Source organism: Lissotriton helveticus, chromosome 12 (assembly GCF_964261635.1).
Source record: "Lissotriton helveticus chromosome 12, aLisHel1.1, whole genome shotgun sequence".
Taxonomy (NCBI): domain Eukaryota; kingdom Metazoa; phylum Chordata; class Amphibia; order Caudata; family Salamandridae; genus Lissotriton; species Lissotriton helveticus.
The window spans coordinates 410,747,543-410,760,124 of NC_136073.1; positions in this window are offsets into that span (position 1 = coordinate 410,747,543).

Genomic DNA, 12,582 nt, shown 5'->3' on the forward strand with positions numbered 1-12,582 from the left:
TTGTTTTATGGACACTTGGCTGACTGACAGGTCCACATTTGTTGACACATAGGTGCGGAGTAATTTAAGATCATACTCCAGCAATCTCGCATTTGTTTAGGGCCACCTATCTGAGGTTCCCTATTTTGAGCATGCGCTACAAAACTCCACTTCTAATCTGGGCACATGCTTATAGTCACTCCAGTTTCGGTGTGATTCGTCATCATTTGCGCATATGCGCATGTGCCATCAGGTAGTGCCTCCTCTTAGCGCATGGGCAGATTGACGGTGAGCGTGTTCCCTTTCCGGTCCGCCACCTCTCTGCGCAGGCGCCATCTAGATATAAGAAAACACAACGTTCCCTGCAGTGGCCGCGGATAAAATGGCTCCCTCAGCAGTCCGCCATATGGTTAATGACGTAGCAACGGTCACATGCATAAAAAGACCTATCCTGTCCGTCTGGTTACATCCCCTTCGGCTTAGGTTTAGCCCGAGGTACCGACGGACAGGTAAGACCGCTCCTCTCCATGGCGGACTATAGCGCTTTTGGCGTTTTTAAGGTTCCTTTATTCCACCTTTCTGGCATGTACCTTTGAGATAGCTATTCAATCGTTTAACCTTATGATAGGCATCTATCAAGAACTCTGGGTGCCTTGATTTGAGAAAAATATGATAAGCATCTGTTTAACATTATGAACATAGTGTTTTCAGTCGGTATCATTTACCGTCCAGGATATATTTTTACCAACAGGATATATTTCACCAACTGCATTCCAAACAGCCAGGCGGCAATTTCGGTGGGAACACTAATGTCGAGAGTTGGGCATTACTATAGCGGAAGATTTCAATACCGCTACCGATGACTAAATAACATCTGGCTCTCCTTTAGGATAGGGGTTTGGAATCATGACAGACACCATCCTAGAGTGGTATGACAACCGAGGGAATCAGTACAAACAGTGTACCAGGATTATCTGTAGCCGTGAGTCCATGTCTAGACTACAGATATGTTTTAATTCCATCTTTATATACACTGATTGTTAGTGACTAGACCAACTTAGATCAATGTGCATAAATTCTTTCAAAAGAAGGAGGAGTCAATGGCACGTACATTTGAGAGGAGAGGTCTCAATCATGCTGTTTTCTATTTGCTTATACCAAGTACGAAAGTTTTTAGCTTTTTTTAAGCTGGTGGAAAATTGAGGGAGGGATACTGACTGAGTCTTCTACCATTTCCATCCACTCACAGAGCTGGGCCTCATCACCTGAGCAGTTGCCAGGAGAGGTGAGGATTACTCCCATGATACAATGGGTGAGTCAATGAAAAATTAATGGTTATCTTCTAATTCATAGTAAATCCTTGTTTTATTACTTATATATATGTAAACAATGGGTGTATCCGGTAATACTTATGAAACTGTAGTTTGGAACTGTTAACAGTCTTTCTTCTTGTGCATTTTTAGGAAAGAATCTATTTCTATGAATACATGTCCTTCACTACGGAACCACAAAGTATGGTAGGATGTATCATCATTGATTTATTTATTTTCCACTACACAGTTTTTTCGTCGTTTTTGCAGTAGTGTAGTCATTGGTCCTGAAGAAAGCCAGTGGTTTATTGTTACCTATAAATGACTGAAACATGTAGACCCGTCTAATTGATCGACGATAGTTATCTTGACAAACTATCTACACTCTGTTTTTAGTTTTGACACTGTGATAAGCTCCTAATAAAGTTAATTTTGTTATCACAGTAGCCAATTTTAAATTGCACTCTTTGCTTTTCACCTACACTTAGTATCACTGCAAAAAAAAAAATATATATATATATATATTTTTTTTTTTTTTTCAGCACCACAGATTTTACAATCATGGCCTGATCCATCACTGGTGGTTTTGATTTAAGACAGCTCTCGATTGTATGAGGTGAGCTATGAAATCAAATACCGGTTTTCCTAAAATCCCAGATGATGAAGTTCTGCCATTTGGTGGGCTGATGGGATTCCTTTCCAACTTAGCACAGTCTTATAGGCTACAGTCTCTGATTTTTGCCGCATTTTACCTTTTTATGTCAGACCAGTAGTTTCCTTTTTTGTTATGGTGTACAGAAGTGGGCAGACCCAACCCCAGAAGGAATCACCCATGGAGGGTGAAGAAGGCCCAATCCCTAGACAGTGATCGAGTTGTGACCAACGGAGAAGGAGAAGAGGCGAGTGAAGACCGGCACGTGGACAAAGCAGCAAGCGGTATTGAAGAACAAGACGGAGGGAGCCATGAGGATGAAAACGAGCGGTGTAGCGAGAAGTGGTGGTGCCTTCCGGAGGATGCTGGAGAGCGGCCGCAACTCAGGAGAGTTGCGGCAGAGCCGGTGAGTGTTTGTGACCCAGGGAAAAAAGGGAAGGGACTGAGGGTGGCAGGAGGGTTATGGATAGAACGGATAGGGAAACCAACCAATAAAAGTGTGCAAAATGGCAGTACTGTCCCAGGAACCCCCCTTCATCTTTGTTTTCTTTCCCTACTACCCTGTTCTTTGGCTCACAGAGACAACCAGGGCACGTTAGGTCAGTGTGTTCTACAGCACAAGCTACTTCACCTCATAGCCATCCCGCAAAGGAACGTCTGCTGTGTAGTGTGCTCCTGACTGACAAGTGTCACCTGGCTTCTCTGCGTTCTACAACACCCCATGTTTTTTTTGTTTGTTTTCCTTCATTTTATTTCCTTTTATTGATGACACCAGTCGGCTGTGCTGACAGGTACACAATTAATCCCAACTTTGCTGCCCCGCAGTGACTGACGCTCCCTTTTTCTCCCTCTTTATAAGCCTCCGGGAAAGCTCACTATACTTAGAAGACCAAGCCAAGACAACAGTGACTACCAACCAGAGCAGCCAGAAGGAAGACGTTGGGACAAAAGAAGAAGACCCCTATGTGACCCCAAAAACCCATTAATTTTAATAAAACATGCACCATTGCTCGTTACATACAGCCTCCGTGTCTGTTTATCTGGCCCGCGATCCCACATGCCACTTTTAAAAAGCTATTACGGCGAAGTCCTGACACTACCACTAACACAAGGAGGTCCGGTGTGGCAGACTTTGCACTCCACGCTCTTCGCTCTCAGGCCCAATACCGCCATTACTGAGTCCACCCTGTCCTGTGGCGGTGGAGAGAGATCTTACTTTCCCGGCTCCTTTACCAGCTGCTATCTATTACACTTACAAATGGCCCAATGCTGAAATTAACACAGTTGAAAATCTAAGCTGGGCTTGGGATGGGCTTCGACGTCCGGCGCAATTACCACAGCTTTACGCACCATCCATGCCACTTGCCCACCACCCTAGCTTCCCTCCAATGCAAGACACTGGCTCTATACAATGAGCCCGTCAAATGGGGCTAACCACTTTTGCAGACCTGTATCCGATGGAGGAGTTTTTACCTCGGCCTCAAAACCTGGAGGACGCACATGCCCCCCACTGGAACTCCTACTATACCACCAACTCAGGGCTAACTGCCAACAAATACACGGTTCCTTTCCCAATGCACCTGAACCCCTGTTCCCATTAAAACACATATTAGCGAATCCTTTGCCCAAGAAGCTTGTAACCTGTGTTTATAACATTACACAGTAGACCAGCCTGATCACGACAACTAACGCGCTTGCGCAGTGGTCCTCAGACCTGGACCCACTACCCAGAGACAAACAATGGGCCTATTGCTGCGCTCAACTCAAGCCCCTCTCCCCAAATTATAAATTACGGCTCATACATTTCAAATACCTAAATACATTATATCATATGCCAGTGCAACTACAGAAAATGGGACTGCGCCTGAATGTTGCATGCTGGCGTTGCGCTGAGATGCAAGCCACCTTCCTACACTTATCATGGCACTCTAATCCCATTTCATTGTTCTGGGACAGAGTGTGTAATATTATTCATGAAGTGACTGGCTTTCAGCATGTCTGCACCCCTCTCAGGGCCATTCTTGGCCACGTCGCTGACACCCCTTTAGGCGTGGGCTGCCTGTCCGCCATGATGTTTCTCTTGGCCAAGAGACGCATTGCAATCCACTGGGGATCACCCCACACACCCAACATAAACATGTGGATAAAGGACGTGACTTATTGCCAGAAGATGCTAGCAGCGTATTGGGAGTTGAAGCCCACTGCATCACGTCTCAAAGATATTTGAGCCCCTGTTCATTACATGGGCGACTGTCCATGCTGAAACACCAGCCCACATTCCTTCACCGCACTCGCCTCCATAAGCTCACCTGCATAAACCATTAAGAAACTACATTCTTGCATCATCTTATCATCTGAAAGACATCATCCCATTGCTACAATGGTCTAGTCCTGTCATGCCGATCTACCTGATCAATACAATATCACACACATGTGTAGGAATCATTGTACTTGAAAAGAAGGGGGGTGGGACCAGGAGCCGATATTTATGCAGGTCCTGCACACCAGGCTCCGAGGAGAACGTAGCAAAGAGTATGCAGTTCCTAAAGTGAGAGGGGGAGGGGAAAAGACAGATCTTTTTTCATGATGCTCTCACACACCCCAAGAGGTGTCATGCTTCATCATTGGGCCTTGCTCCTCGTCGGGCTGGCGTTGCAATGCTCGACGGGCTCACCGTAAACAAGGCTCTTTGCCGGAGATATTTTTAGAAGAAGCCGATGGGTGCATGTGGGTAGGGGGACGGTGGAGGTTTGGTGCACGTGAAGTGGAATCTAAAATAAGTCAGGATCAATCCTACTCTCAAAAAACTTTAATGATTTTGGTAGATCATGCCTACATAAAATAGAATGGGCGCCCTATGGGAATATAATGTTCCTAACGGGCAGTCACTGAGGTGGGGTCGACATATTTCGTGCCTGGTTGCTCATAAGAGCCGTGTGGCACTTCTTCAGGACTTATGTGAAAATGCAGTGCACAAATAATGGCAGGCTCCAATTAGTTTGGAAGGTAGCCTGACGTGGAGTCCTAGTAGATCTGTACTGGGCAGTTGGAGACCTGTGGGAATAAAGAACAAAAGGGTATGTTATAGAACAGGGGGGTGTTTCAAACAAAATTGAGGGGTATATTATAAAAACAATGTATAATGGAGTTTGGGACGTAGCTGTGTGGCGCCCTCCTTTTTAAGATGAGGCGTCAAGTACCTGTGGTTAATAGTAATAATCCACAAGAGGAGGGCTGTGCAGTGGTGTGATTGGTCAGCCGTTAGGAGCTAGTTATTAAACAGGAGGTGAGACGGTTAGGTCAGGTTCGAAAAACTTAGAACCCTCTTTAACCAGTATCATCAGAGCCATAGTGCCGTCGACACGGTTGTGTGCATGCTCATCTCTCATGGGGTTTATTGTTACATTGCTTAGCCGGTTTTGATCGTACCAATCAGTTGCGTGGGCCAGTGCGGGTGGAACTATGCGTAGGCTCAACCCGTGGTTAGGAACTGGGCTATGGTAAAAGGTCGGATCACCGTGCAAGCTTGTGGGGCCAAAATCGAGCATGCACTGGAATAGATCCGTATCGTTAGACTGCTTTTATCGAGATCGGGCATGCGGGCATAACACACCTTATTTTTATTTTTATTTTTTATTAGCATTTTCAAAACAGTATACAACTGCATAACAAAACCAACAACAGCCAGTCATTATGCATCTACGATTACATTAATCCAGTGCAGTCCTGTGCATAATACTAAGACAATGATACCATTTACACGTTGTGCCACTGTAGATATAACATTACATATATTTAAGGAGTTTCCTCGTTCGAAGTCCGCACTCCAGCAGTTCGTGGTTCCATAAATCCCTAGCCGCAGCTCAATTCAGGATATTGACAACATGTATACATAAACAATTACTCATTATCAACCATATGTACTCCAGAAACCCAGCAGCTTCCATACGATTCAGTACTTCCTACTCTACAACATCATTTCAACCTGTGTCCCGTTCACTCAAGGTCCTCCCCACCACTTCCATCTCCCTGTTGTTTCTCCCGCTGCCACTGAAGGAAAGGCTCCCAGATGTCGCGTGGCCTGGAAGTGGGTGGCATCAATTCCCAAAATGTACCTAGTTGTGTGTGCCCGTAAGTGACATCCGCCAGCCAGCTCGCAACTGACGGTACCCTCCCCCTGCCCCAATTCGCTGCTAACTGACGTTTAGCATACAAAAACAGCATTGCATGTAGTTTCCTTAATTTGGGCACCGTTTGTTTCACATACCCCAATATTCCCAATTCAGGAGACGGGGCATCAACTCTCCCCACTATCTGATTTATTGACTCAAAAATCGAAGACCAATAGTCCTCCAGCATCTCGCACGACCACGCCATGTGCAGGAACATTGCAGGGGATTGCCCACAGCTCCAGCAATTATCATCCTCCCTTAGCCCCATTCTGTGTAGACTGACCGGCGTCCTATAGAACCTGTGCAAATATTTAAAATGGTTTAAACGCAACCTGTAATTAGGGGCTAGCTCAGTGAGCTGCCCACAGCAGAAGTTCCATTGCTCCTCAGTGAGAGGGGTAGAAAGTTCGTCATTCCACTTTTGCAAGGCCGTAAGTTGCACCACGGGAGCATCCTTCTGCATTTGCCTATATAGTCTAGTCACCAATTTTCTGGGAGAGGGGGAGCTCACCAATGTTTCTAGCGCTTGAAAAGTCAGGGTGGCCATCGGAAAGTCACCGCTCATAGCTCGGCATGCCGACTTTAGTCTGTGGTACAAAAACAGGTCTGAAAAGGGAACCGCCTGACCCTCAGCGGCCGCAGGTGGGGGCATGAATTCGCCGTTAGGAAACAGATCGGTAAATGTGTGCAGGCCTAGTTTTCACTGCATAGATGCGCCAACGCCTCCCTCCATGCAGGGAAGCAGGGGATTGTGTGCCAGAGACATGGACGGGGCATACATCAGTGGGACACCTGCTCTTCTCCTCAGCTCGTCCCACACCCATCTCAATGTCTCAGCAATGTCTACCCCGCCTCTAGGACGTCTCGCCCTTGCGCATATAGCCACCCGCAGTGGCATCGGTGCCAAAACGTCGTGTTCCACAGCAACGTGCGGCTGGAACGGGGTAGGGTGTACTCAAAAGTGCAAAAATTGAGCTTGTGCGCCTAGCGCATAAAGGCGCATGTCAGGAGTCCCCAATCCACCCTGGGCAGGGTCAAGGGCAGCATCAGCAGGTCCCAGGCCGTCCTGGCTTGGCCACCCGCCCATGCCAAAGTGACAAGTTGTGACTTTAGTGCAGCGAAAAAATGTGACGTCAGTGGTATTGTGACATTGACGAATAGGTACAAAAATGTGGGCAATATGATCATTTTTGCCAAAGCAATGCGTCCGGTGAGGGACAAAGGCAGCTTTGCCCATAGCTTCACTTTACCCTCCAACAACGTCATGGCAAGCCCATAATTTAAATTCCAGATTTCCTGTAGATCTCTACTTATCCAAATCCCGAAATATTTAACCTCGTCTGCCTCCCCCTCAGAGGGAACTCAGACATGACCACTGGAGTACTATCTGTTAAGGGGAACACAACAGATTTTGCCCAATTGATACAAACACCCGCCAGGCCCCAAACCGAATAAACTCGCGCAACACCGGGTCTAGGTTGACTTCTGGATCAAGAAGGTAAAGAGTCACATCATCGGTATATAAGGATTTTAACAGATTTCTGGAGCTAAACCATATTCCCCGAGCAGTGTGATGTTGTCTTATGCGGGCTGCTAACGGCTCTATAGCTATGGCAAAGAGCAGCGGGGATAGGGGGCAACCCTGCCGTGTGCCCTGCGAGATAGGAAAGGGATCCAAAATCATGCCGTTCACTTGTATTCTAGCACTTGGAGCCGTGTATAGTAAACGGATCTTGTTGATAAAGAGAGGGCTGAACCCCATATTGGTCAAAATAGCAAACAAATACAGCCACTCCAGGGTGTCGAACGCTTTTGTGGCATCCAAAAAAAACACAGCGGCATGGACACTAGGGTGCAAATAATGCAGCGTAGAAAAAATGGTATGTAAATTGTGTGATGTTGATCTCCCCGGAATGAACTCCGACTGGTCAGGGAGAGCTATCAGGGGCAACAAGGGCTGTAGACGGTTAGCCAACAATTTGGCGAACATTTTCACATCCACATTTATCAGTGAGAGGGGCCTATAGGAGTCCAACTCATCCTCAGCTTTCCCCTGTTTCGCAATGTGACTATTAAAGCCTCTCTCATTGAGTCAGGCAGTTTGCCTACCTCCAAAGCTTCCTCATAGACCGCTAATAGTCTGGGCACCAGCACCTCCGCATAGGTCTTGTAGAACGCGGTTGTGAGGCCATCAGGGCCCGGTGCTTTGTTTAGGGGCATACTCTTTATAATGAGTGTGACGTCCTCAGTGGTTATCGGAAGGTCCATGTACTTCCTATACGTGTCATTAAACCATGCCAACGCAATGGACTCAAGAAAGGACCCATCCCCTCTGGGCATTCACTTTGGGTGGCTGTGTATAGTTCGGAGTAAAGACCCGAAAACGTCCTCCGTATCTCCTCCTGCCCTCTCACCACGCTGCCAGATTTATCTTTTATCTCATGAATATGTGTCGCTGTTCTGGAGGGCCTGATCATATGTGCCACCGTGCGCCCCGGCCTGTCCCCCTCCCCATATCTCCTCGCTTCTGCATTTTTCCGGAGGAATTTCACCTCGCGCTGTGCTTCTACCACATAATCCAGCAGCTTAGCCTTAAGCAGCCCGGAAGCATCACTGTGTTCCACAGCATAGTACTGCGTTTCAAGCGTCTTGATATCAGCCTCCAAGGAGGCCAGGGAACCCCTAATGGCTTTGAGCACCCCTGCTTGTCTTGCAATGCATTGCCCCCGTATAAACAACTTAAAGGACTCCCAAAGTGCACCTTCTGTGTCAACTGACCCAGTGTTATTCTGAAAGTAGTCTACGATATCGTTTCCGATTTCTGCTTTAAAGGCCTCATCAAGTAGGGCGTGCGGCGGGAGCCTCCAAGTGAACCTACGACTGGGCATAGATGGTAGGGACAGCCGCAGCAGGCACGTGGCATGGTCAGACAGGGAGCGAGGCAGATGCTCGACCTCAACCGCGCAGGCAGCCATATCTCGGGACAATAGCCAATAGTCGAGGCGGGACCATGCATTGTGGCGTTCAGTTATACAAGTGCCTTCCTGCAACACCCCATGTCTACTCCTCGCTGGCTGCCGGGTGCAGGGATCTAGCTGTCCCTCTCCTGTCTAAACTTTCATTGAGTATTGCATTAAAATCACCTCCCCACAAAATCGTGTCACACCCGATCGACTTGATTCTTGATCTTAGTGTATTAAAGAAGTCCGGAGAGTCAGTATTCGGGCCGTAGACAGCCACTATGAGGATGGACACTCCACACAGGAGTCCCCGCACCAGGAGATAGCGACCCTCCGGATCTACTTGTGTTAGCCCCTCCCTCCAGTCCAGCCCCGTCGTATCAAAACTGCCACCCCCCTGGCGTAGTTAGAGTAAATCGCCGAGTATGCATGTCCCCATCTAGTATAGCCAAGTCTACAGGACGGCGCAGTGTTTAGGTGCGTTTCCTGCAAAAGGCATAGATCTACTTTATGGCGAGTCAGATAAGCATGCACCAAACTTGATTTCCTGCCATCGTTCAGACCCCGAACATTCCAAGTAACACAGTTCAATGTATTGTCAGGAGCCATGCGCGACCACACTGAGGCGTTACATGATATTTCGTACCACATGACCCAACAGGAATATTTGAAGCACCAGCTATGCACCACCATCTTGAATGACCGGCATTACGGAACATAACAGCCCCACTCATACACCCCCCCGCCCACTCCAACCCCCCAATCAGGTTGTAGAATATCCCACCACACAATGAACTTCAAACAATGCAGAATTGAATAAAAGCGGGAACCTTCCCTTGGAGGCGCAGCTGTACTGGCATAGAACCTTGCATTGTACAAGGTGGTCGGGAAAACTGCGGGTGACCCAACTCGCCCAGGAACCCACAGCATAAAAAAATTAGGAAAAAGCAGTGTGAATTAACCACCCCAAAACCCCACATATCAGATAGGGCAGTCAAACCTGGTCTCACCGCCGAGCGCCAATACAATAAGCAGCACTTGTTCATACAATACCACAGTTAATCATTGTCACTTAAAGTTCCTCCTGCCGCTTCAGCTGCAACTTGTTTCATTTTTGACGCCTTTCCTCCCATGTGCTTTGCGAATTTTAGCGCCGACTTTGCATCCGTAAAGAAGTGCGGTGTGCCATCCATCGAGATCTTTAATTTCGCTGGGTAAAGCAGAGAGTAGGGTATTTGCGCCTGTAAGAGGATACGCTTAGCAGGGAGGAATTCCATTCTTGCCACCTGCACCGCAGGTGTGAAGTCTGGGTAGAACGAGATGACATTGCCCTTATGAGTGATCTTGCCTTTTTCTCTGGCCATACAGAGTACGAGGTCCCTGTCCTGATAGTTCATTAGTCTCGCAATTATGGGTCTAGGTGTCGCTCCCACAGGCGGTCATGGTCCCAGTGACCTATGCGCTCTCTCCACAGCAAATACACCAGATAGGTGTGGGTCAAACAGTTCTCGAAGCAGGTCCGACACATAAATCTCCATTTTAGTGATCGCGGTCGTCTCCGGTATTCCAGTAATGCGTAGATTATTACATCTCGACCTTGCTTCCAAATCCTCATTATTAGCCCTGATTATCCCCAGCAGCTTATCCATTTGGAGCAGTTGTTCTTTCGTTTCCACTTGGAATTTGTGGCATTCTGTGTGTCGATTTTCAAGGGCGCCCAGTCGAGTCTTGGGATTTTACAGCATCCAGCTGTGATGTTAAGTTGTTGCGTAAACTGGAATGCATGTCCAGCATCAGGGTAATAAGATCCGGGCTTTGGTCATCACCATCCTTGTCCTGGGAGCCTCCCGCCTGCGTGTCCGTGTCTGGCTCTCCTTGCTTAGCGGACTTTTTGTTCTCGAATGTTAATTTGGTCTGCCTGACGTCTTGTCTCCCCATGATTGCAATGGCGGAAGAGCTGTCAGCAAGCTTTACAACTTTGACCCAAATAGCAGCCGCCCCACCAGAGCCGCAGTCAGGTTCGCCGCAACCAGTTCTCCGTACAAAGGGCAACAAATATTCACTGGTAAATACACCCTTCAACTCCCTCGTGAGTCTGATGTTGTCGTACGCCCCAGCAAGATGGCCGCCTCCTCGCTGCACTGCCGCCGTTAGGCCCCGGGCATCAGCAATATCCAATGAGCGGCCCAAATGTCGCAATGGCCCCACGTATCTTAATCCTTTGCACAGTAAGCCCCAGGTTGGGTGCGGACAGCCACAACTCCCACCGGTCTCTGATGCTCGTACTTCACCACCCTGGTATCCCCGCTATGTTCTAATACTTTGCCCGGTCTTAATGTTTTAAAGATTACCTTTAGTGTGGCTTTCAATCCCCTGCTCCTGCTCGAGAATCCCGCCTCCTCCAGTTACTTCCGCCCCCTACCCCGGTCCACCACGGGCTTGCCCGATTGCTGTGGAGGGTAGGCGGGGCGGGCAATCACTATCTCTGGATGCTGGGAGGGCGGAGTCGGGGGGGCAGCACACCAGCCATTTAAGACGGTGCACTTTATGACGCGCAGCGGGCGCGCCGCTGGCGCGCCTAAGGCAAGCCCATCTGCGCCCGTCCGCGCCTATGTCGCGCCCAGCCCCAGGCAGGCTGCAGGAGGATTTACATTAGGGCAAACATGCTGGTCCAGGGCACAGCCACTGGCCATGAGGACTCAGACCTGTAGCGGCAGCGTCAAGTGCAATCCCACTCAGCTACTTGTTGACCATTTTGTATGCAAAGACTGTGGCTTCCCCTTGAAAGCCCTTACTAGCTGCCTCAATAAAGAAAGATATAAACCTCGAGTCCACGAGCCGCCTAGAGAGATTAAGGCGTGTCTCGTTAACTGCCGCTCCCTGCCACGCCATGCAGGCGATATATGGCTCTCTATCACCACCCATGCGTGGGACCTAATGTTCCTCACCGAAACCTGGGTTAAAGACGCTTCTAATCCTGACATTTCTCTAGCAGTCCTCCCGACTACCGCTTTGTAGGAATTAACCGTCCTGGGGCTAAAGTGGGAGGGGGGGTTGCTATTATTTTTCGGTCCCATTGGAAAATAACAGCCAGGAAATTACCTAATTCAGGCCCTATTGATGCAATGTACTTTAGCATCACGGACTCTGTCCATTTGGTCTAAGCAGGTGCCCGTATCTACAATACGTCTGGCTCCCAACCTTCCCATCTCACTGAGTTACTGACCACCCTAGCTGACCTCTCCCTCAAACACCCGCATTTTACCATCTTAGGTGATCTTAACCTGCATGTGGATGATCCTACCTGTCCAAAAGCGAGGACCCTCGTAAAAACTCTAGCAGGCATAAACTTAGACCAGAGAGTGCATGGTCCTACCCATATTGCAGGTCACACCCTAGATCTGATTTTTCAAACCTCCCAGCGCTCTCCATTTTGACCCCAAGTCCACTGGCCTGGTCTGACCACTCTCTCATTCCGTTCACCCTCTCTCCCCCCCCCCCAATAATCA